The sequence below is a fragment of the Myxocyprinus asiaticus genome, chromosome 18 (genome assembly GCF_019703515.2).
Source record: "Myxocyprinus asiaticus isolate MX2 ecotype Aquarium Trade chromosome 18, UBuf_Myxa_2, whole genome shotgun sequence".
NCBI classification, from domain to species: Eukaryota; Metazoa; Chordata; class Actinopteri; order Cypriniformes; family Catostomidae; genus Myxocyprinus; species Myxocyprinus asiaticus.
Genome location: NC_059361.1, coordinates 14,972,601 through 14,994,849, shown reverse-complemented (window position 1 = coordinate 14,994,849; position 22,249 = coordinate 14,972,601). Strand labels below are relative to the sequence as shown.

The window sequence follows — 22,249 nt, the reverse complement described above, 5'->3', positions numbered from 1 at the left end:
GAAGTCCCATGCTGCTTCAAATGCTCAATCATTATTCCTGTCCCAAAGAAACCAAAAATCACAGGACTTAATGACTACAGACCTGTCGCCTTGACGTCTGTGGTCATGAAATCATTTGAGAGACTGGTGTTGGCCCACCTGAAGAACATCACTGGACCCTTTCTAGATCCCCTTCAATTTGCTTATTGAGCAAACAGGTCTGTGGATGATGCAGTCAACATAGGATTGCATCATATCCTGCAACATCTGGACAGTCCGGGACATATGCAAGGATCCTTTTTGTGGATTTCAGTTCAGCTTTCAACACCATCATCCCAGGTATACTCTAGAATAAATTACACCAACTCTCTGTTCCCATGTCTATCTGTCAGTGGATTACCAGCTTTCTGACAGACAGGCAGCAGCTTGTGAGACAGGGGAAATTCACTTCCAGCACCTGTACAATCAGCACTGGTGCCCCCCAGGGATGTGTGCTCTCCCTACTACTCTTCTCCCTCTACACCAATGACTGCATCGCCAAGGACCCCTCTGTCAAGCTCCTGAAGTTTGCAGACAACACCACTGTCATTGGCCTCATCTGAGATGACGATGAATCTGCATACAGAAGGGAGGTTGAACAGCTGGCTGTCTGGTGCAGTCAAAACAACCTTGAGCTGAACACGCTCAAAACGGTGGAGATCATTGTGGACTTTAGGAGAAACACCCCAACACTGACCCCCCTCACCATTCTAAACAGCACTGTGGCAGCAGTGGAGTCATTCAGGTTCCTGGGCACTACCGTCTCACAGGACCTGAAGTGGGAGACACACATTGACTCCATTGTGAAAAAGGCCCAGCAGAGGTTGTACTTCCTTCGCCAGCTGAGGAAATTCAACCTGCCACAGGCGCTGCTGATACAGTTTTACTCAGCAGTCATTGAGTCTGTCCTCTGCACTTCAGTAACTGTCTGGTTTGGTTCAGCTACGAAATCAGACATTAGAAGACTACAAAGGACAGTTCGGACTGCTGAGAGGATTATTGGTCCCCCCCCCCCCTTCAAGAACTATACACTTCCAGAGTGAGGAAAAAGGCTGGAAAAATCACTCTGGACCCCACTCACCCTGCCCACTACCTTTTTGAACTGTTGCCTTCTGGCCGACGCTTCAGAGCTCTGAGCACCAGAACCGTAAGGCACAGGAACAGTTTTCCCTCAGGCTATCCATCTCATGAACAGTTAAATTGCCCCATTGAGCAATAACTATGTGCAATACACAGTATAGTCTTTCTTATATTTATCCAACACATCCAACCTCTTCTGCCATTTCATTCCTCTGAAGGAAAAAAAAAAATAAAAAAAAAAATAAAATTTGCACTGTACATAACAGATTTGTATTTGAACTGTACATAACAGATTGTATTAGATTTGCACTACCCATGTGTATGTGTGTATGTATGTATGTGTGTGTCTGTACGTATGTGTATAATTAGTTTTATTTTTTTTATTTTTTTTTATTATTATCTATGTCTTGCTGCTGTTTTTGTATTGTTGTACACTGGAAGCTCCTGTCACCAAGACAAATTCCTTGTATGTGTAAGCATACTTGGCAATAAAGCTGATTCTGATTCTGATTCTGATACTATCACTGTACCATGGTACCATCTCAGTACTTTTCTGTAAGGGTATCAACAGACTACTGTATGTTCTGAGTTTAACTTTTATTCAACTGAATAAATAAGTTAACACAGGTATATTTAGCACCACTAAATGGTTTACACCCAAGCAAATGAATTACACATGAAAACTCCTGAATAAATCATGACAACTAAGACATTCAGGCTAATTTCCAATAGGGAATGATGAGAAGTGTAGTCCTTCATAGAAGAGCATATGTGTGCACTCATGTGATTGAAGCAATAGTTTAATGACAAGCAGAAGAAGCAAGGTCCCATCGGACCTGACGTGAGATGTGGAGGTTGTGTGTTGTGGTTGCATGCGTGTGTGTCAGGATTTAACAGACAGAGGGAATCTGCAGGGACACTGCGTGAGAAGATATTTAGTGTTGCTGACAGAGAGAGCCCGGGGCTCAGAGTTGTTGACCATTTCACAGGCAGTCTGACAGAATGATAAAAAAAAAAAAAGATTCAGCCTTCCTTCTTTGCAAGCATGCATGCAAGTCATGCAAAAGAACTTACAAGTGAATTGCACAAAAACATGTCCAGGTCACATTTCACCACAATAAATAAATAAATAAAAATGAATAATAATAAAAACGAAACTTTTTCATAAAGAAAATATAGCCTATTTTAGGACCATTAGGATTTTTGGAATTGTGGCATTATTTTCATGAAAATTAAGCCCTTTGTATCCAGATATTTCACTTTGGAGTTTTTTGTAATTCCCATAATTCTAAATCAGGGATGGGCAACTTTGAAGGGGGGAGGGCCAACATTTTTCTCCATTCTACCAAGAGGCAGGATTACAAATCTGCACTCTAACAATGTTCACCCCTTTACTCAATTTCCTCATTATTGTTGGTAATCTATGCACAACTAATGCAATGTTCTTTTAAAGATTTTGTTACCTATATTAACATTTTTATTTAACAATATTTATAAAAATGTATATAATTATTTTGTAACTTGCGTTTTTACTAAAACATGCTATTCACATGTACAAATTCAAGTTCAACTGACAAGCAATATACTTCAGACTTACATTTTCAAGAAAATATATCTCATTTGCATTGTCTACATTTGCAACAGACAAACACACAAATGAACAGACATTTTCAACCACACCTCATAAAACAGCTTATAGGTATTAGTTAAAATCTAAATATTATCATCAGTAACAATACTGGATACAAGAACATAACATTTCAGTGCATTAATTCAAAACATTTCAGCACCACAACATACACGCACTGACCGAACAGTCCCGTGCGTCAGAGAACATTCTCTCTATTCGCAAGACTTTTCAACAATCAGTCAGGCATCTCAATCGTGCATTTCTTCAAAGTTTCTCACTCTTATAACAACTTTTTCGTTTTTCACAAGCACGAGCAAAACAGCATTAGATGTCTTTGGTGATTCCCGCACTGTCACGGATTTCGTAAAAACTTTTTATGCCTTTTACCCATGTATTATTTACCCTTTACATCTGTGAGGAGAGCAACTCTGGTGTATGTATCTCTCATACTGTATGCCTCTTTGATCACTTATCAATGGTGTATTTGCGAATCAAATTGAAATCTTTAATGACAGATTTCGTATCCAGGCAAACAAAAGACATGGGTTCCACCTGCGACCATTAACAATAGCGCGCACTATGTCGCTGACAAGCTGAGGTAAAATTTAGCTCAATTTACCTTATAAATGGTGAGCAAGTGTAAGATGTTGCATGCTAGAATCCTAGAGTGATCAGCAGGTCTGCTAAGAACAAGCGACCTCTTCTGGTCAATAGTTGTAATAACATCATAAACTGAATGCAATCTTTACATAATCCCTTTTTCAAATAAAATCAATCCTCAGTCTTGTCCGACGGGCCGTATTCAACAATACAGAAGGCCTTATACGGCCCGCGGGCCTCCAGTTGCCCATCCCTGTTCTAAATGAATATTCTCTTAATTGTAATACAGTATTTTTTATTTTATGATGATGTTGTTACTGTATTACAAATGCCACTAAATAATTTAAAATTAAATATATAATTGTTTTTCACATTACAGTTATAAGGGCTTCTTAGTCATAACAATAATATCACAATGCACAAAATCTTAATTGCCCAAAAATAGTCTTTAATTAAAACCTTATGCTCTAAATGTTTTTTAAGTAAAATATAATTTCTTCTTTCTTTCTCTTTCATTTTGAAGTGAAATATGACCCAGTCTTGTTCTTGACAGGTTTCGTGAGATTCACGCATACATAAACACAAAAACAGCCTACGTTTGTGTGAGCATGCAAGCTCAAACAAATACTCACATACAAATAAGCCAAATAAGATAAAAAAAGAATAAGAAAAACTCTAAAACACACTTTTTTGTGAGTGGTGACCACTAAAGCAAACCTGTAGTGAAATGTATTGGAAGGCAGAATGCCAAAGTAACTGTGTATTATGTTTTTGTTTTTTTTCATTGTGAGTAATCTATGGCATTTAATTGAACCCTCAGGCTTGTTACGTAATTCAGAAACAGGCGAGGGAAGAGACCTTGGAGGAGGGTGACCTGTGTCATGAGATGAGTGGAGCTAAACTCCAGGCATGTTCATTAGTCGTCATCGATCTATTGCCTCCGTCCTGCTCTTTCCATCCTTCTGTCCCACTTTTGGGGGCTCCATGTCAGAACGACCATTAATACTGCAAGAACAATAAAGCCAATAGCTACTAGTTTGTGTCTTCAACTTTTTGGTGCAATTCCATTTTCACCTTAATATGAAAATAATAAGTGTCTTAAATATTGATCTGTTTCTCAACCACACCTATCATATCACTTCTGAAGATATGGATTAGTGCCCGACCGATATATTGGTTGGCCAATATTATCGGCCGATATTAGCCAGGGCGGAGTTAAGCTGTGTGTCTTCATGGTAAGTTGCTAACTAGTTTGTGAAATACATACTGGAAAATTAATGGAAAATGATGGGGTCATTGTTTCTTTTCAATATTACTAATATAACGTTAACCCTGTTCCTGACAACCATGTCACTCATGTTTATATTTGCTATTGTTTGCTATGTTAGCCAGCTATAGTTTGTCAGTGCAGTCAGTAATTTAGCAGATTGAAAGGTAAACATCAGAGCATCTTCTTGCAGCTCAGCAGACAATGGTGCGATGGTGGATTGTGTCTGTTGAGTGTTCATTTCACACTATGTTATTACCTAGTTGGTGAGATACAGTGCTGGAAAGTAAAAAAAAAAACAACGTCCATCTTTTACTCTCCGTGACAACGAGCTTATAGCTAACTAGCTAATTATGTAGTTACTTTCATTGTTGTCAGCTGAGTGTAAGTTAATGTGTAAACATGTATTCACCAATCTGTTTTGTTCAGGATTCACGGTTTGGTACCCCCTTCAACCGAACTATTCCAGTCGTTGCATTTACAAAACGTAAAATTTAAAAGTCTGGTTTTCCACCGTTGAAAGTTTCCCCTGAACTTGCATAGCAGAATATGGTGTAACATCGCTGCTGCCATTTATCTTGACTCGGCAGTATTAATATAGTCAGCATTTGACTGATACTAAACAGTAATACTGATGTTTATTTAGCTATTTATTTTATTTTTATTTATTCTTTATTTTAATGGTCAGCATTTGACTGATACTAAACAGTAATACTGATGTTTATTAAGCTATTTATTTTATTTGTATTTATTATTTATTTTAATGTTCAGCATTTGACTGATACTAAACAGTACTGATGTTTATTTAGCTATTTATTTTATTTTTATTTATAATTTATTTTAATGGTGAGCATCTGACTGCTATTAAACATTACTGATGTTTATTTAGCTATTTATTTTATTTTTATTTATTCTTTATTTTACTGGTAAGCATTTGACTGATATTAAACAGTACTGATGTTTATTTAGCTATTTAATGTATTTTTATTTATTCTTTATTTTAATGGTCAGCAATTGACATACAGTACTGACGTTTATTTAGCTATTTATTGTATTTTTATTTATTCTTTATTTTCTCAGTGTTCATTTCTAGAATTTGTTGACGATGTATAATAATAATGTCAAATATTCATTGATAAAAATATTTGTTTAAGAAAGCAGCCTTCTGAGTACCTTTGCATAGTCATATCAGTGCAAAATCGGTGAAAAATTCACATAGAAAAGGTCTGTTTTCATTCCAGCTCAAAAATTAAGTATATTGGCCACCATATCAGTAATCGGTGAATTTTCCCTCTCTGAAATCGGTATCGGTCTCAAAAATCCCATATCGGATGGGATCTAGTAAACAGCCTCTGTAAAACATTACTATACATTATTATCATAGTAATGATAATCAATTATTGCATTTGTAATCGATGCATTGAATTTTCATTCATAAATCATGCTTCGATGCATTATAACATCTCTTTGCATTGACTGATTGATTTATTTAACAATGCCTGAACTTCCAAACTGTGCCAAATGTCAGAACATTGTTGTCAGTTTCTGAAATTCGCAAAATATTTATATTGTACTGTTTTAAATTAGTGGTACTATTGTGCTTTTTAGTACGTGTATACCACACAAGCCTAACCTGAATATGCCTTCCTAATTTTTCTGATCTATTTGTTTTATTCTTTTTTTGTGTTGCCATAATTTCAGAGTGCTAAATCAAGTTTGCTTCTGTTTAGACATATCGTGTTTGCAATCTGTCTCATTCATTTCCGAATGGAGTTTGGTGCAGAGACGTGTGGGTTCTGTGAAATTGCACAGGTGTGAAAATATTGTGTTGTGTTCATTTGTATGATAGATTACAGGAGGGTTTTGCAGGCCTTGGAGACACAAAACGGAAGCTGGACTGAGTTTTTCAGAGAGAGTTTTCCTCCGCTCTCATTGATGTGGATGCGTTTGTATGGACCCTCTTGTGAAAAGGCATCTCGGTTTTGTATGTCCTTGCAGCAATAAATCTTACTTAAATTTCATACATTCAGAAACTGTCTTTGTCACATTCGTGCATTTGCAGCCAGAGCTGGTGAGAGAGGATAATTTGTCAAACACAATTGTCATGCAAGGTTTAAATGTCAGTTTTGTTTTTTTACTAAATAAAGAAATGCAAAAGAAGTAGCATCATGTTGCTTTGAACACTGAGGATATTTTTTCTTTTTTCCATATTTGCTTATATTTCATATAAATAAAATACAAAGAGGTGGATGAGTTCTAATCAATACTAAATCAACAATTGATGACAATGTTGAAAACCACTTGTCTATACTTAAAGCTAAAGTGTGTAATTTCTGCACCACTATCACCACCAAATGGAATTGTGAAAATAACGGTTTAACTACGAAGTGTTTCTCAAACACTTCCCTGTTTGCTTGATTAAACATAGAGTCCTGCCCCACATTCATGCCATCGGTTAAGCAAATGTTGCTATGTTGGGCTGGTCGGTTGCCTGGATTTCTACATAAATTAGTCATACATTGTACTCCAGGTCTGCTGACTCTTGACTCCAGTAAGGTTTTAGCCTAGGGTTTCACATTCTTTTTCCACCCTGGACTGTGAATATTTACACAGACTGTGTTGAATCTTAGTTGAAGATCAGATCAAATTTATGACCAATTTATGCAGAAATGCAGGTAAATTAAGTTTTTTTTTTTTCTGCAACTGTATCTACAATATATAAAACAAAAGAATGTCTTCTAAACATTATATTAAACATTATAAGTGCATAATCTCTTTAAAAAAGCATTTCTTTCTTTACTGAATTTTTTTGCTTATGACATCTTTGTCTTCTAACCACCATTGGGCTGGACACTTGATTCATGTGCATTGATTTGAAGGATTGACTGCCCCTGTGCTATGATCTGCTGTCTGAGTGTGGCTCCATGAGTCTGTGTTTAGATCAGAGTAATGTATTGGCAGACAGACAGAAATTGAGCAAACTGTACAGAAATGACAGCGAGACTTCACGTCACCTCCATCCTCCGATCACGCACCCTCTTGGTGCAAGTAAACAGAGGGCGCAGAACAGACAATGTCGAATATCTCTCAAGGCGCTACAGTTGACTTAAACTTGGATGACGGGACACAGATACAGTTACTGCCTCATGCATGAGATTTGCTCAGTATTTTTTCCTTGCTTGCCATCAGATCAAGTCAATTTAAAATCAAAATGAGCAGAATTGGTATGACAGTTAAAGAGGAGAGTTGCAGAGAGCTAAATTACTTCCAAAATGGATCCTGTTATATATATATATATATATATATATATATATATATATATATATATATATAATAATGATTTGTGCTAAGTAGACAACAGTAGGAAATCAATTCAGTTAGATTTTGATTCAGGGAGAAACAATCTGTTTACAAAATGGTTCACGATGCATCGAGGCTGGGGCGCAAATCCTTGACAGGATAAGTTGGCTAAATTTTGTGTAAGGATTCAGCATAAAAATATGCTAAAATCTGTTTCCTCTGACATGTATTTGTACTCTGACATCACCAAAACAGGTATTATTGGCATTGTTGAGAATTAAACATAGAATATTTCTATAGTGATTGCTGTGAAGTGAACATGGAGAAAATAAGTTTGTTGATGACATATGATTTTGAACATCTTTGAGGTATCTATATATATATAGTATAATTAAAAAGAGATGGCAGCTTCCTGAAGTCAAATCGCTAGTGTGTGTGAAACTATATATTGACTGTTTAGTATTATAAAAAGTTCTTCATATCCTTTAAGTCATGCATTTTGTGACAATGTATTCACTGAACTTGTCGCTAAATGCTGTCACATGTTCTTTTTTTCCACAAAATGCACAAGTTAAGTTTCAACAATAAAACATAGCACATCCTTTTGCTCATGGAATCATCTTGTATGGAAAATCTTTTCTTTCTGTTTGCTAATCTCAACACAGACAGCCAGGTACATGGCTGATTGACTCTAATTATGTATCTAAACTAACCAACTTCATTCTCTAGCCAGCAATATTGGTTTTCCTCAAATCTTAAACTTGCAGGGCTTGTGTGTGACATAATTAAGTTCTGTCCAAGTTAATTCTGTGGCAGGTTTAATGATGCATTTAAAGCTATTTCTCTAGCAGCATTAGCAGCAGGGGAAGCGCTCCGCAGGGAATGAAGTGTGGAACTGAGTGCATTAAAAGTTTGGACTTACCTGCTGTAATGGTTTAGGCATTTGTGACTGGATAAGACTGGAACATTGCTGCCTAATTAAAGCTATCTAAACTGTGAGCATGGAACCGTCTTTTAAAGACAACCGAGTCATTGTGCAATATGGACTTCTATATATATAATGACCAACCACACTTGATGTTCCACAATAGCAGATTTCACAATAGCATGTTTGTTTTCTTGTGTAGAATTTGTCTTTGAAGAGAACTTTTAAGAACCCAATTTTAAAATAGTTTGAGATTCAAGTGATCGATTCTACAAAACATATTGCACAAGAAAAAGATTCGGTATGCCTAGGATCTAAAGCAACTCTATGGCTAGACATAAAATGATTATCCTGCCATAGTGGGCTGCTAGTCATTACAAAACAGGTTTACAGATGTCATCTGTGTTTAAAAATGAAGATAGGTTCAGTAAATGCCTCTTTTTTTGTGTGTGTCCCCCTTCCTTTTTCCCTCTGTTGTTGTTTGTTCCTTAATTCAGTGCTAACTCAAGAGACTTTTTTTTTTTTTTTTTTTTTTTTTTTGCTTTTGGTTGACTCGAAACATACAATTTCAATGTTTTTACAGCATCTAAAATGCTAAACGTTTTATGTATGTACAAATCTTTAGGAATCCTCCGATCACTGGTCAGAAATGTAGGCGCAGCATACTGTAGTTCTAGCGGGAAGACTTGCAGCTGTACATCATCGCACCATTAGCTAGGTAACTCCTAGCCAATCATGTGTCAGCCATCGCTTTATAAGTCTGCTTACAATCTATCACATTGCTGTTTTAGTGTGCCAATATGACAACCTCCACCACCCCACCATCACCAGTTGAGTCCCATCCTGCATGGGGTAGGCTCCTCGCCTCTGCCTCCTATCTCCGGCAGGATCTGATGGTTACTAGTACAATTCCTTCAGACTGCCAGACGGGGCTTACGCCAAACAGAGACATTACATTCCTGTTTCATATTCATCAAATAAATGGCATCAAGTCTGCAAGTCTTCCTGGTAGAACTAAAATCGCCAGAACATTTGTGAGGGTAGTGCCACAGTTGACCAAGTTCAATCAGACATAATCCTATAGTGGGACTTTAATTCATTAGTAAATGATAAAGAAACTTTGTCAAAGAAAGACCTTTTCAATGGCAAGTTTATTTATAAATGAAATCCAGATGGGACTAAAAGTAATTTATAAGTCATATGCACTTTATTTTGGCTGAATATAATTATCATTAAAGCACAAAACTAAAATGTGTGAAAGTATGTACAGTACAGTATGTATGAAAATTGTAACTCTGTCAATGTTATAGTTTCACATTAACGTGTGTTTCACACATTTACAGATTTATGTTTGTGCATCAGATTTGGTAAATGCGTTAACTGTGTTAAGTGAGTGTAATGGTTTTTAAAAAAAATGAATGAATAACATTTATTATAAATACAATAAAAATCGACTTATAAATTCATTTCTCAATGTTCTTAAAGTTTTGTAAAGATTTTTGCTTGTTCTTAAAATGTTTTTTTGATTTTTGTTGTTCTTAGGCCAATATGTTGATATTTTGATATATGAAAATGCATGAATGCTAATTTGTTTTTGTTTTTTTTGTTTTTTTTACAAATGAATCAAAATACTAATTAGATCAGGTTGGTTGCTTCCATATGCAGCTGATTCCCCTCTTCTAAACCCTTTTTTGTTTTTGTTGCAGGGTGGAGGCCAACAGTCTGTGAGTGTCTTGAGGAACCATTCCGTCCAATCCAGCCTTGTCTGATACATTTCCTAGGCATTTGTCAAAAGGGCCTAATACTGTACTTGTGTTTTTTTTTGTTGTTTTTTTTTTACCCAAGGATAGTTATACATTTGACATTTCACTCAATTTATTTCCTGTGTGTACAGTGGAAGTCATACTGTATATGGGGTGAAACAAAGCAATAACTTTTGAAAAATTCTTGCTGGTTGTACATCTCCTAGATTGATCCTGAAAACCTACACATCTGTTGAGATGAAACTCTTTTATCATTCTCAGAATTGGACTAAAAATGTGAATACACAAGTATGAGAAACCAGACGTGAACCTCCATTAACTTCTTCATTTCCTGTTTTATATTCCAAACACTTCACTGCAGCTTTTCTAAATAACATCAAGAGTGATAAACTCAGCCATTTCTCCAGCCTGTCCTCATTGCCTGTCTCTCCCACCTTCTCTTGAAGCGGCAAGTGTCTGAAATGTATGGCGTGAGCCTGTAATTGTATGCAGAACTAGTTAAAGGGAAAATCTGTTTGAAGCCCATTGGGTCTGACAAGCTCACAGCTCCACTACTGACACCAGCTCCCTTCTACTCTGCATTAGGAGAGAAGGCCCATATAAAATCTCTGACCTAATGGAAAGTGAGTAGTTTAAGAAAGCAGCAAACAGCCTACTGTCAGCATCTCAGACGAGGAAGGCACTCCTTTTCTCTCCTTCCCCCTCTCGCCTTTTCTCACTTGCTCCTTAAGATCGCCCCATCGCGGCCTAATTAACGCCTGCCCAAGAAGTAACTTGTAGCTGTCAGCTTCTGCCTGGCCCTGCAAAAATCCAATAACTTTGAGGAGCAATTTAGATGGAACTCCAGCTAAGCTCCAGCAAACTACAAATGGTGCATGGGACACACCCTGCTTCTTGCCTGACCTGACAGCACTGTGCTGAGATTGGTAGTAATAATGCACGTCAACTCACAGACTGCGAGGTGGAATGTATTACGGACTGGGATGATGTATCTTTAAACTCTGTCTTTTTTTTTTTTTTTTTTTAATAATCTCTTCAGGTACCTGAAATATTGGATGCATTGGAATTGGATATGTGCCCAGTCTTATTGCAAAAATGTTGTGCCTGTCATTTATTACGTATGTAAATTAAAATTGTTCCTAAAATTGTTTGTGTGGTTTTCACTGTTAGACTTTTCTGTGATTAACTTGTTATCATTGGGTTTAGTTTTGTCTTTGAATTGGAAATTTAAATGATACTGATTTGGAACATATCTATGTACAGTGGCCTTAAAAAGTAAACAAAAATGTATATGAGCACATGTTTCAAGCAAAACATTTCACAAATTTTTTTTTGGGTTCAAATGATAAAACAGATTGTGTCAAATGATGTTTAAAATGAAGACAAATTTGGACACTTGGTGGTTGACAAACATGGAAAAAAGTGGAACTGAGGGGAACTGATTTCATACATCCACAAAAAATGACCTTGGGACCAGCTTAAAGTAATTGCAAAAATGGCTCAGAAAAGTGAAGTTAGTAAACCTCTAGTATCAGGTGTTAGCATATGCCATTTTGTTTGATATTTTGATATCTTTGCAATGAATTTCATGCATGTTTAAGTGTGGCTTAAGTGTACAAATACTTTTGGGGCCACTGTATATTTATCTTTGGCACACATATCTGTGTCTTTGTGTGCCCTGTCTGTCCCCATTGCCCATTTTTGTCTGCTAGAAATCAAATGACAGATTAGTGTAAAACCCCTGGAGAAGAGTTTATTTGACACAACCTTCCAGGTTTCCTTCATAATTTCTTTACCTCTAAGACAAGGGCAAATGTCATAGGATTAAAGAGAAAGAAATGCCATTCAAGAAATAGTTGTGTTAACCATCTCTTTTAAGTTTTTGCTCTGTATGTTAAGCCTGGCTACAAAGGACATCAGCAGAAACTAGAAACATACAATGTCTATGCGTCAAGGGCAAATAAATGATGTTTTCTGTAATATTCCACTATATTTAACAGCTGGCAAACTGTGTATGCATTTGGCCATGAGTTTCAAAGTCATCAAAGCTGATATTAATAAGAGGCTGTCTATGTTTATTTCTGAAAGCTAATGTCTAGAGATGCTTTAGCCTTGACTGTTATTTGCATTTGCATATTGAAGAATCCGTTTGGAGACTAGGGGATTCTGGGTGTCAAAGCCGAAGGACTTTCCAAATTTGGAGGCTGTCAAGCTTTTGAGAGCAGCATAAAATAAATAAATAAAAAAAAGGCTAATTAAATGGAGATGCAATCTTTTTATCCTATGATCAGAATCAGTTATAGTTTTAAAGTACAAAATATTATATGAATATTTTTATGCGTGTAGTAGTAAAATGGTACAACAATTACAAGCCAAAAAGAATAAGTCTTAGACCTCATCCACACAAACATGTTTATGTTTAAGAACCCAATTTCCATTTATTAACATCATAGTTTTTCAAAGTATGTGGTACTAGAGAGCTTTTTCGAAGTCTAGTGTTCGGTTGAGGAAAACGCAGTCCCAGTGTGGATGAGAGGCGTAAATACAGCAAAATCAATTCATTATTAACCTAAAACCTTTGACCTTAGAAAGCTATTTGCGACTGTGACCCCTTTTACACCTTGAATTTAAATTACATTTCGGCCGATCCAATCAGAAGTTGACAATGATTAATCCAGCTGTAAACATCTTGTGACCGAATCACTCAAACTACATTCATAGTGTGGTGGAATGATCCGCCCCTCCGGCTCATCATCGTCGCCCTGCCTCTTAGGGCCGCCCTTCAGCCAGGCTCATGACGGGAGGTGGGCAGGAGAGCGAGAAAAGGTGCATAATTGCTAATCCATATTTATATGTCCCAGATAACAATGATGGACTACCTATTCACCTACCCATCAACCATTGTGCTAAAATAAATGTTTTAAAGTTTCCAAGTTATGTACAGCCGATACGATCATCTAAAAATGTGGAAAAGCTCATATAGAAAGACTTCACAGTACATCAGATAATTTATTTATGTGTATGCTACATAAATAAATGTAGATCATGTTAAATATGCACATCTTAACCTCGTGCAACCCTTCGTCCACAGGCTTGGATGTTGTATTTTGGCTTTGCTTTATGCAACACATAATTTACATTAATTTAAAGGTGCACTCAGTAATTTTTTTCCTCATTAAAAAAGTTTAACTCCTAAAGACATGAACTGTAATTTTGAAATATACAATACGTAGGAAATCATGACCACTCTCATGCAGTCATATCAGTAATCTTTTATAAACTGTTTTATATTACATGGAGAGGGTCCACACATGGGGGCTGCCATGTTAGAATCACATGACCAGCTGAAAACTACTCAATATCAGTAACCATCCTGTTATTTGACACTATCACTCATTGATTAAAGTAATCATGGCTGACTGTGAATGCTATATTTCTACAATGGCATCTGAAACTGAAAAATATTGATTTTAATGATGCTGCATCCAAGCCGCTAGGTGTCAGTGTAAGTCCAAGATGACACAAAAACCAAAGTTATTGAGTGCACCTTTAAACTGACTGAATAATGTTCACAGCACTCTAGACTGCCATTTAAGTGTTAAACTCCTCTTGTGACATAACATGACGTCAATTTCTGTGAAGTGCTTCTACTGGCGCAGAGCCAAAATAAGTGTCTCTGGTAAGAAACCTCTAAGTGTTTTTTTCATTGAAACCTGTTTGGGTGTAAAGAGTGTCATCTCTAGTTTTGTTTGATATGCCACTTTAAAAAAATTATTAATTTTTCACGCTGATAAACATGATCCACATATGTGGATTTTGGGACATTATTCCCTCAAAAGTTGAAAAAACATGTTAGTTATTTTGAATAACTTCATTAACACATCTGTGGGTCATTTTACTTTATTTTAATATATATACACTCAACAAAAAAAGAAATGTCCTCTCACTTTCAACTGCTTTTATTTTCAGCAAATATAACGTGTAAATATTTGTATGAACATAAAAAGATTCAACAACTAAGACATTAACTGAACAAGTTTCACAGACATGTCACTTACAGAAATGGAATAATGTGTCCCTGAACCAAGAGGGGTTCAAAATCAAAAGTAACAGTCAGTATCTGGTGTGGCCAGCAGCTGCATTAAGTACTGCAGTGCATCTCCTCCTCATGGACTGCACCTGAGTTGCCAATTCTTGCTGTGAGAAGTTACCCCACTCTTCCACCAAGGCACTTGCAAGTTTCCGGACATTTCTCGGGGGGAATGGCCCTAGCCCTCACCCTTCGATCCAACAGGTCCCAGACATGCTCAATAGGATTGAGATCCGGGCTCTTCACTGGCCATGGCAGAACACTGACATTCCTGTCTTGCAGGAAATCACACACAGAACGAGCAGTATGGCTGGTGGCATTGTCATGCTGGAGGGTCAGGTCAGGATGAGCCTGCAGGAAGGGTACCACATGAGGGAGGAGGTTGTCTTCCCTGTAACACAGTGTTGAGATTGCCTGCAGTGACAACAAGCTCAGTCCGATGATGCTGTGACACACCACCCCAGACCATGACAGACCCTCCACTTCCAAATTGATCCTGCTCCAGAGTACAGGCCTCTGTGTAACTGAGCAAACTGAGATGTTTAACAGAATGTAAGGGACTGACAACCTCAGTCACCATTCGCTTACACTGTATGGAAAAAAAAGAGTGGCATCAAGATTCCTCCAAAGTTTTCCTCTTGTGTTCCACGGAAGAAAGAATGTCAAATGTGTTTGGAACAACACAAGGGTGAGTAAACAATGACAGACTTTTCATTTCTGGGTTAACTTTTCCTGTAAGTTCATACAGGAAATTGACTAAATATCTATGAGCATCCGCTCGAAAATATAATTTATGGCAAGATTAAAATTCAGGTACAGTGTCTTTTAGAGCAAATGTGTTCTGTGCTTAATATTATGTTGTGATACACTGACATACTGTAGTGTTTGATACAGTGTATGCATTCATTACAAGATGCATATTTCTACCAGGTGTAAATTGTGATCTGTCTTGCCTGACCATTTGTGGTCCAATCACCAGAGATGGATGTACCAGGTGTGAATCAATGCATCAATGATCTAACTCGCTCTCATTTACAATCTAGAATATTGCAAAAGGCCAAAATGAAGTTTATTTCAGACACTTCTTACTCTTTTCTATCACTGGAGGTACAGTAAAACTCTGTTTTGTGCGGAATAAGCAAGAAATTAATAAAACAAGCTTTGGTGAATAAGAGGCCAAGCTAGCATATACAGTATAAAGACGTATCACATTCTTTATGAGATGAAGTATGTGTAAAAATGGATACTGAACCCCTGGTTGTGAACACACTTCAGGGCTCTAAAAGGTAAAGAGTTTAGAGAAACAGACAGACAACTAGAACACTTTCAGAAATGTGCTTCCCTAATGCTTTTGGTGTACTGTAAGTATTCTGGGAGTGCTAACTTTTTAGTATCATTATTTGCATTGATACTATGCTGAAATGCAGCCTGCTATGAACTATGAATTTACAAGCATCTCTCCTGTTACTATACAGCCGTTGGCAAATTACTATACAGAATTAAAGACTTCTGTAGGCTAACCAGCTTGAGTTGAGCTCGGAATTAGAAATTAGTCTTAAATATTACAAGGATAAAAAAGTAATAGAAACATTGCTTTTTATTAAACTCTTTAATTAAACAAATCCCAAGCATATCCAACCTAATTTGCTAGTAATCACAATAATTGTTTTGGGATAGTGTGTTTTAATTATTTTTCAGTTTTGGTGCAGCAAATTTTAGTCATACTTTCCAATTACAAAAATAACGTCTAGTTCACCACAGATCTCTGTCTATAGCTGGAAGGTGGAGTAGTCTAGTTGGTGCAGTCTATTGCCATTTTAAATTTCTCTTCTTTCTTACACACGCATACACACACACACACACACACACACACACACACACACACACACACACACACACACAGCACACACACACACATGCACACGCACACAGGCAACTGTGAACCACTGCTTTTTTCCACTTTAAGGACCTTTGCTTAAATATCCTGTTTATACAGTTGGATTTACTCATGCTTAGATTTTTTGGTACTCATAACATATTAAGCTTTTAACATTACAAATTCATCAGCATTTGTGCCATTAACTATGAGTGTAATGCCATAAGAGTGATTTTTACATGCTTAAGAGCTTATAATGAATGAAACTACAGCTGGCCTATGACAACACGTTTTTAGTATAAAGTACATTATGGAACCTGTTTCTAACTTACAGACCATTTGTTTTAAAGTTTCACCCTAAGAATGACAATTAAATGTGAAATATAATCAAGACCTTTTTTGTTGTTTTTTTGAGTAGTTTGTGCTCTTCTAGTGGTTGAATCTTGAGTGCAGATCACTTACCAAGCTTTATGCAGAGCATGTCACCAATTTAACAGATATTGAGTTTAAAATACTGAGTCATCAATAGGCTACCATACCTAAACATTTCTTTTCAATAGATCATGTACATAAGAGGATCCAATACAGTCTCCTGTGACCATGACTGTGTGATATGTTGTCTCCCATCTAACAGTGCTTCCGACCATTGTGGTTGTTATTGTTTTGTTTTGTTTTTTTTTGTTTTTTTCTCTCTCTCTCTCTTTTTTTTCTCTCTCTCTCTTTCTTCCCCATTGTAAACAGCAGTAATCACAGTCTAGAAAGACTAGAGGAAATGAAATAGCCCCTGGTTGGTGTCTTGTCTGCCGTGCCGTGGACCGGAACACTTTAATTAGGGCCATACTGCTCAAACAGTGCTAAATCAGAATAAAGCAAAAGTAAAACGTAATTTTCTTCTGTTCTTTTCTGTGGTTTTCGGGGGTTTTATGCATGTGGGCATTACATGAATATTAATTTTAGGTATTCTTTAAAAATGCATTGATAGCATGGTCTCCTGCAGACAACATTCATTCATGTTTCATATTAATTCTTACAACATTTCATTGATTTCATGGAACACCACTTAAAAGCTTCACTGTTTAAATCACTCCGTCCACAGCTGATCCTGCTATGACTTCTTTTGGGTTCTTTTGTTGGTGGAATAAAAAAAAAAAAAAAAAAAAATCAGGCCTTATTGTCTCTAAAATGTAAGGTAATATTTTTCATTATAGAACTTTTCTGTAAAATCAATATCACATTCACAATCATGCTGTTGTACTGAATATCAGTACAGCTGTGGCCGAATCAGTGTCGTAATTGACCCTTTGCTCAGCCCCGCCTTAAAATCGTTTCTGACCAATCCTATCTTAGCAACTGTTGCTGTCCACCATTTCTCTGACAAGCACTTGATTTTTTCCAACGAGTGTCTATGGGAGTAATGTGTGTTTAAGGAATATTATGTTGAATTTTATAGAAATTATCTAAAAAATTAAAAAAGTTGTTGCTGGGTCCCTTGAAATAGTGACATGATGTACCTAGAGAGGATAAATACAGTAATTGTTTTTATTTTATATATATATATGATCAATATTATAAGTAAGAATATTATCAATTCCGTTTATGGGACTAGTTTGCAAAAAAACTTGCCGTTCACAGCACTCTTCCATTCATTCTATGGGAAGCTCTGCAAAGCTTATCAGAGCAAGCAATGGTAACCATGGGGGCGGAGCTTAGTGAAGGGTCAGTTCCATGAAAGAATTTTAAATAATCCATGTATTTTTTCATTTTATTATTGGGATCACAAATTCAAAGCAAACGCTAAATTAATAAGTATGAAAAACAGACAGATTTATTAATTTACATAAACTGCCAAAAGCAATGCACACATGCTTCTAGCATTTGCCTGATCTCACATAAAATTCAGAAAGTGTGTGCCGATTTTTCTTTAGCCGAAATCGGTATACGTTGACCAAATTTGAAAACACTGCCTCCAGTGGCTAAAGCGGTAAGTGTTTCAGAGCATATAAACAAGTTGTAAAAAGAATTGTTTTCAGCTGAACAGGGTTTATTTAATCTACCCCCCAACCAAAACCCAAATCTTAACCATTAATAGAGACAAAATGCAATGTTAGGGATAAAAATGCAACTTCCTTATCATGCTCATGAATTTTTATACATATGTGATTACCTTGATTGAATGGGGATTGAACTGTGCTAACAGTCGTGCCACAAGGGAATGTAATTGTTGTTGAGCCATTCCAAATATGTCAGATGGGAGATAGGGCATGTCAGTGAGTCGGCATACTGTTGCCGATCCTAGGGTACCGGAACTTTCGGAAACAGCATACCGACTTTCTGTGTGATCATGCTGCATAGGCATCTCATCATCATACTGACTGGCTGTATTCATTTGTTCCATGTGTTTGCTGTAGCTCTATAAACAAACTAATTTTCTGGGTTTCAGGGCCATAAATTTAGCTCACACACCTCTCATTTCAATGAACAGCTAGTTAGGGCAGCCACGAGGGCCTTTGAAAGGAATAATTCAACCAAAAATAAAAATTCAGCTTTTCTCACCCTCATGTTGTTCCAAACCCATCTGTCATTCTTTCTTAAGCCCTATTTATTCAGTGTAAGAAGCCATTTTGTTTTCTTCTGCTAAATGAACTAAAGCACCCTAGGCGAACAAAGCATAGGTTTATACTGTATGCAGAGTTGTTTTGAAATTAGTTAATTGAGGAAAATATGTAAATAAAGAACGTCACGTGCAAACCACATAGTCTGTAAGTTTTAAGCAATAATTAATGGTCTTTGACTAGCTGTGTTCTCCTAGGTCTACAATTTCAAATGAACACCTTAACGGAACAGTTTTAAGGAAAATAAACCCATTATGTATACAGTAAATTAGCCTTTATGTGGAACATAAAATGAGAATATCCCAGTACAATGCATAGCAGTTGACAGGGACATAATTTAAAGCTTAAAAAAGGACCCAAAATTGTAATGAAAGAACATGTGGCCTCAGCATCATATTCCAAGTCTTTTTAAGGCATACAACAGGTTTTGGTGAGAAACAACCCAATATTTTTATAATTTTTAATGGAAAATCTTAAATTAAATTGCACATTCATGAGTGCATGAGAGAAACTCGTTCACTAAAGGCCTGTTCACACCAAATCCATGACGATTTTGTGAGAAGAACTTTCAATGGAAGGTCTATTCACATAGAGTTCATAAAAAAATGAAACAAAAATCTATTTCACCCCTGTACAGAAGGTGGCACTGTTGCTGTTCTACAAACATATTTATATTAGTTTCTAGCATTCAGATGTCAATGCTAGAGATTTTATATATTGAACGCTGTTAAAGCAGTTGTTTACCTAATTTGGCATAACTGTTTCATGTTTTTCCACGGTGTTGATGCATTTTGAGGAGTAGATAATCTGTGTTTTTAATGCGAGTGAGATGAGGAAAGATACACTATATTGCCAAAAGTATTCGCTCATCTGCCTTTTAGACGCATATGAACTTAAGTGATATCCCATTCTTAATCCATAGGGTTTAATATGACGTCAGCCCACCCTTTGCAGCTATAACAGCTTCAACTCTTCTGGGAAGGCTTTCCACAAGGTTTAGGAGTGTGTTTATGGGAATTTTTGACCATTCTTCCAGAAGCGCATTTGTGAGGTCAGACACTGATGTTGGACGAGAAGGCCTGGCTCGCAGTCTTCGCTCTAATTCATCCCAAAGGTGCTCTATCGGGTTGAGGTCAGGACTCTGTGCAGGCCAGTCAAGTTCTTCCACACCAAACTCGCTCATCCATGTCTTTATGGACCTTGCTTTGTGCACTGGTGCGCAGTCATGTTGGAACAGGAAGGGGCCATCCCCAAACTGTTCCCACAAAGTTGGGAGCATGGAATTGTCCAAAATCTCTTGGTATGCTGAAGCATTCAGAGTTCCTTTCACTGGAACTAAGGGGCCAAGCCCAGCTCCTGAAAAACAACCCCACACCATAATCCCCCCTCCACCATACTTCACAGTTGGCACAATGCAGTCAGACAAGTACCGTTCTCCTGGCAACTGCCAAACCCAGACTCGTCCATCAGATTGCCAGATGGAGAAGCGTGATTCGTCACTCCAGAGAACGCGTCTCCACTGCTCTAGAGTCCAGTGGCGGCGTGCTTTACACCACTGCATCCGATGCTTTGCATTGCACTTGGTGATGTATGGCTTGGATGCAGCTGCTCGGCCATGGAAACCCATTCCATGAAGCTCTCAATGCACTGTTCTTGAGCTAATCTGAAGGCCACATGAACTTTGGAGGTCTGTAGTGATTGACTCTGCAGAAAGTTGGCGACCTCTCCGCACTATGCGCCTCAGCATCCTCTGTCATTTTACATGGCCTACCACTTCGTGGCTGAGTTGCTGTCATTCCCAATCGCTTCCACTTTGTTATAATACCACTGACAGTTGACTGTGGAATATTTAGTAGCGAGGAAATTTCACGACTGGGCTTGTTGCAAAGGTGGCATCCTATCACAGTACCACGCTGGAATTCACTGAGCTCCTGAGAGCGGCCCATTCTTTCATAAATGTTTGTAGAAGCAGTCTGCATGCCTAGGTGCTTCATTTTATACACCTGTGGCCATGGAAGTGAGTGGAACACCTGAATTCAGTTATTTGGATGGGTGAGCGAATACTTTTGGCAATATAGTGTATCTGTTGCATAAATATATGTCATATATTATATTTGCAAATTTATTTTGCTACGAGTTTAGTCCAAATGAACTGCCACTCATCGCTGCTATTCTTAATGCCATGAGAACATAATATGCCCACTAATAAACAGCACATATTTAATCATCTAAATTTATTATAATATTGTTCGAGACAGTAAACCAAAATCTTGTTGGTCCTGTCCATACTGTCTGTGTACACAAGAATGTGTCATATCAGTGTTACTGGTTTGAAATCAACATAACTTTTCTTTTCCAGATATGTCATGGAGAATTTTTACTTTTGAAAGTCAGTCCCTTGTCAGTAATCAGGGATAATGATGTGGTGTAAGGTGGTGTGTGGGCAGCTGAGGAGATGCCAGGAAATTTGGTTTAAAAAAAAAGTTTTAAATAAAAAAAGTTGATTTAAGTAATTTTAGCTCCAGTGACACCTGGTGCTTAGACTTTCATTTCCTGATAATAAATACTTCAAGTGTGGCATGTTGTAATTAACCTTGAGTAAACACAAATTGTTCTTGACAAACGGCCACCCAAAATTTCTGTCCATCTGAGCTGAGCAAAAGCTTATTAATATCACAGTTTGACCACAGCCACACCTTGAATGAGAAATGATTGCATGTGGATGCAAAGAACATTTCACTTCAGTGAATTTGATGGTATACAAATGCAATTCCATAGGTCTAGATGTAAGGTTTCTGCTTTCTCTGATGAATTCCATAAGATAGAGAGTAAAGATGATTCTGAATCTTCACCCATGCTTTGTGTTCTCTGAAGATTTTCTACTGAAATAAGGGAGACAGGGGGGTCTGATTTTTTATGCTATGTGTCTCAAACTTTGTTATAATAGTTCCAGATTTTACTTAAATGCTGTAAATTTGTGTCTAATACAAAGAGTGTTCAATTCAGTCATTCAACATCCACTAACATGATTGCAAAGCAAATTATAAACTAAATATAAATTTTTTCATGGTTTTGCCTCACAATAGAT

General features: G+C 37.0%; 1 protein-coding gene across 1 annotated transcript in view; it reads left to right on the top strand.

Annotated features, from left to right (window-relative positions):
• The window catches only part of LOC127455690 (CD276 antigen-like), a 160,507-nt gene extending 147,705 nt beyond the window's left edge, over positions 1–12,802 (top strand). Inside the window, exon 8 of the mRNA XM_051723745.1 lies at positions 10,527–12,802. The gene's annotated coding sequence lies outside the window, so the exon portion shown is untranslated. The remainder of the gene's footprint in view (positions 1–10,526) is intronic.
• Positions 12,803–22,249: the final 9,447 nt, after the last annotated feature.